This window comes from Musa acuminata, unplaced genomic scaffold (genome assembly GCF_036884655.1).
Source record: "Musa acuminata AAA Group cultivar baxijiao unplaced genomic scaffold, Cavendish_Baxijiao_AAA HiC_scaffold_736, whole genome shotgun sequence".
NCBI classification, from domain to species: domain Eukaryota; kingdom Viridiplantae; phylum Streptophyta; class Magnoliopsida; order Zingiberales; family Musaceae; genus Musa; species Musa acuminata.
Genome location: NW_027020967.1, coordinates 25,001 through 30,000, shown reverse-complemented (window position 1 = coordinate 30,000; position 5,000 = coordinate 25,001).

The window sequence follows — 5,000 nt, the reverse complement described above, 5'->3', positions numbered from 1 at the left end:
GGATCCTTCCTTTCTTCAAACGGAACGAACAGAGATAGAATCAGATCGATTCCCGAAATGCCTTTTTGGATCTTCCTCAATGTCCCGGCTATTCACGGAACGTGAGAAGCAGATGAATAATCATCTGCTTCCGGAAGAAATCGAAGAATTTCTTGGGAATCCTACAAGATCAATTCGTTCTTTTTTCTCTGACAGATGGTCAGAACTTCATCTGGGTTCGAATCCTATTGAGAGGTCCACTAGAGATCAGAAATTTTTGAAGAAAAAACAAGATGTTTCTTTTGTCCCTTCCAGGCGATTGGAAAATAAAGAAATGGTTGATATATTCAAGATAATTATGTATTTACAAAATACCGTCTCAATTCATCCTATTTCATCAGATCCGGGATGTGATATGGTTCCGAAGGATGAACCGGATATGGACAGTTCCAATAAGATTTCATTCTTGAACAAAAATCCATTTTTTGATTTATTTCATCTATTCCATGACCGGAACAAAAGGGGATACACGTTACACCACGATTTTGAATCAGAAGAGAGATTTCAAGAAATGGCAGATCTATTCACTCTATCAATAACCGAGCCGGATCTGGTGTATCATAGGGGATTTGCCTTTTCTATTGATTCCTACGGGTTGGATCAAAAAAAATTCTTGAATGAGGTATTCAACTCCAGAGATGAATCGAAAAAGAAATCTTTATTGGTTCTACCTCCTCTTTTTTATGAAGAGAATGAATCTTTTTATCGAAGGATCAGAAAAAAATCGGTCCGGATCTACTGCGGGAATGATTTGGAAGATCCAAAACTAAAAACAGCGGTATTTGCTAGCAACAACATAATGGAGGCAGTCAATCAATATAGATTGATCCGAAATCTGATTCAAATCCAATATAGCACCTATGGGTACATAAGAAATGTATCTAATCGATTCTTTTTAATGAATAGATCCGATCGCAACTTCGAATATGGAATTCAAAGGGATCAAATAGGAAATGATACTCTGAATCATATAACTATAATGAAATATACGATCAACCAACATTTATCGAATTTGAAAAAGAGTCAGAAGAAATGGTTTGATCCTCTTTTTTCTCGAACCGAGAGATCCATGAATCGGGATCCTGATGTATATAGATACAAATGGTCCAATGAGAGCAAGAATTTCCAGGAACATTTGGAACATTTCGTTTCTGAACAGAAGAACCGTTTTCAAGTAGTGTTCGATCGGTTACGTATTAATCAATATTCGATTGATTGGTCCGAGGCTATCGACAAACAAAATTTGTCTAAGTCACTTCGTTTCTTTTTGTCCAAGTCACTTCCCTTTTTGTCCAAGTCACTTCCCTTTTTGTCCAAGTCACTTCCCCTTTTCTTTGTGAGTATCGGGAATATCCCCATTCATAGGTCCGAGATCCACATCCGTGAATTGAAAGGTCCGAATGATCAACTCCGCAATCAGTTGTTAGAATCAATAGGTGTTCAAATCGTTCATTTGAATAAATTGAAACCCTTCTTATTGGATGATCATGATACTTCCCAAAGACCGGAATTCTTTATCAATGGAGGAACAACATTACCATTTTTGTTCAAAAAGATACCAGAGTGGATGATTGACTCATTCTATACTAGAAATAATCGCAGGAAATCCTTTGATAACACGGATTCCTATTTCTCAATGATATTCCATGATCGAGACAATTGGCTGAATCCCGTGAAACCATTTCATAGAAGTTCATTGATATCTTCTTTTTATAAAGCAAATCGACTTCGATTCTTGAATGATCCAAATCACTTCTGGTTCTATTGTAACAAAAGATTCCCTTTTTATGTGGAAAAGACCCGTATCAATAATTATGATCTTACATATGGACAATTCCTCACTACCTTGTTCATTCGCAACAAAATATTTTCTTCGTGCGTCGGTAAAAAAAAACATATTTTTTTGGAGAGAGAGACTATTTCACCAATCGAGTCACAGGTATCTAACATATTCATACCTAAAGATTTTCCACAAAGTGGTGACAAAACGTATAACTTGTACAAATCTTTCCGTTTTCCAATTCGATCCGAGCCATTCGTTCGTAGAGCTATTTACTCGATCGCAGACATTTCTGCAACACCTCTAACAGAGAAACAAAGAGTCAATTTTGGAAGAACTTATTGTCAGCCTCTTTCAGATATGAATCTATCTGATTCAGAAGGGAAGAACTTGCATCGGTATCTCAGTTTCAATTCAAACATGGGTTTGATTCACACTCCATGTTCTGAGAAATATTTACCATCCGGAAAGAGGAAAAAAAAACGGAGTCTTTCTCTAAAGAAATGCGTTGAGAAACGGCAGATGTATAGAACCTTTCAACGAGATAGTGCTTTTTCAAATCTCTCAAAATGGAATCTGTTCCAAACAAAATGGAATCCGTTCCAAACATATATGCCATGGTTCCTTACTTTGACAGAGTGCAAATATCTAAATTTCACCCTTTTAGATACTTTTTCAGACCCATTGTCGATACTAAGTAGCAGTCACAAATTTGTATCCATTTTTCATGATATTATGCATGGATCAGATATATCATGGCCAATTCCTCAGAAGATTCTTCCACAATGGACTCTGATAAGTGAGATTTTGAGTCTGATAAGTGAGATTTCGAGGGAGTGTTTACAGAATCTTCTTCTGTCCGAAGAAATGATTCATCGAAATAATGAGTCACCCGTTCCATTGATATGGACACATCTGAGATCAACAAATGCTCGGGAGTTGGAGTTCCTCTATTCAATCTTTTCCCTTCTTCTTGTTGCTGGATATCTCGTTCGTATACATCTTCTCTTTGTTTCCCAAGCCTCTAGTGAGTTACAGACAGAGTTAGAAAAGATCAAATCTTTGATGATTCCATCATACATGATTGAGTTGCGAAAACTTTTGGATGGGTATCCTACATCTGAACTGAATTCTTTCTGGTTAAAGAATCTCTTTCTAGTTGTTCTGAAACAATTAGGAGATTCTCTGGAAGAAATACGGGGTTTTGCTTTTGGTGGCAACATGCTATTGGTCGCTTGTGGGGTCAAATCAATACGTTCTAGGAAGAAATATTTGAATATCAATCTCATCGATCTCATAAGTATCATATCAAATCCCATCAATCTCATAAGTATCATACCAAATCCCATCAATCGAATCACTTTTTCGAGAAATACGAGACATCTAAGTCGTACAAGTAAAGAGATCCATTCATTGATAAGAAAAAGAAAAAAGGTGAACGGTGATTGGATTGATGAGAAAATAGAATCCTGGGTCGCGAACAGTGATTCGATTGATGATGAAGAAAGAGAATTCTTGGTTCAGTTCTCCACCTTAACGACAGAAAAAAGGATTGATCAAATTCTATTGAGTCTGACTCATAGTGATCATTTATCAAAGAATGACTCTGGTTATCAAATGATTGAACAACCGGGATCAATTTACTTACGATACTTAGTTGACAAGTATATAATGAATTATGAGTTCAATGGATCCTGTTTAGCAGAAAGACGGATATTCCTTGCTCATTATCAGACAATTACTTATTCACAAACCTCGTGTGGGGCTAATAGTTTTCATTTCCCATCTCATGGAAAACCCTTTTCGCTCCGCTTAGCCCTATCCCCTTCTAGGAGTATTTTAGTGATAGGTTCTATAGGAACTGGACGATCCTATTTGGTCAAATACCTAGCGACAAACCCCTATGTTCCTTTCATTACGGTATTTCCGAACAAGTTCCCGGATGACAAGCCTAAAGATTATTTTATTGATGATATCGATTTTGATGATAGTGATAGTGACGATATCGATATTGATGATAGTGACGATATCGATATTGATGATAGTGACGATATTGATGATGACCTTGATACGGAGCTGCTAACTATGTATATGACGCCGAAAATAGACCGATTTGATATCACCTTTCAATTCGAATTAGCAAAAGCAATGTCTCCTTGCATAATATGGATTCCAAACATTCATGATCTGTATATGAATGAGTCGAATTACTTATCCCTCGGTCTATTAGAGAACTATCTCTCCAGAGATTGTGAAAGATGTTCCACTAGAAATATTCTTGTTATTGCTTCGACTCATATTCCCCAAAAAGTGGATCCCGCTCTAATAGCTCCGAATAAATTAAATACATGCATTAAGATACGAAGGCTTCTTATTCCGCAACAACGAAAGCACTTTTTCATTCTTTCATATACTAGGGGATTTCACTTGGAAAAGAAAATGTTCCATACTAACGGATTGGGGTCCATAACCATGGGTTCCAATGTACGAGATCTTGTAGCACTTATCAATGAGGCCCTATCAATTAGTATTACACAGAAGAAATCAATTATAGAAACTAATACAATTAGATTAGCTCTTCATAGACAAACTTGGGATTTGCGATCCCAGGTAAGATCGGTTCAGGATCATGGGATCCTTTTCTATCAGATAGGAAGGGCTGTTGCACAAAATGTACTTCTAAGTAATTGCCCCATAGATCCTATATCTATCTATATGAAGAAGAGATCAGAAGGGGATTCTTATTTGTACAAATGGTACTTCGAACTTGGAACGAGCATGAAGAAATTAACGATACTTCTTTATCTTTTGAGTTGTTCTGCCGGATCGGTCGCTCAAGATCTTTGGTCTTCACCCGGACCTGATGAAAAAAATTGGATCACTTCTTATAGATTCGTTGAGAATGATTCTGATCTAGTTCATGGCCTATTAGAAGTAGAAGGCGCTCTGGTGGGACCCTCACGGACAGAAAAAGATTGCAGTCAGTTTGATAATAATCGAGTGACATTACTTCTTCGGTCCGAACAGTTAGATATGATGCAAAACAGATCTTGTTCTATCGTTGATCAGAGATTTCTATATGAAAAATACGAATCGGAGTTTGAAGAAGAGGAAGAGGTCGTCGACCTGCAACAGATAAAGGAGGATTTATTCAATCACATAGTTTGGGCTCCTAGAATAT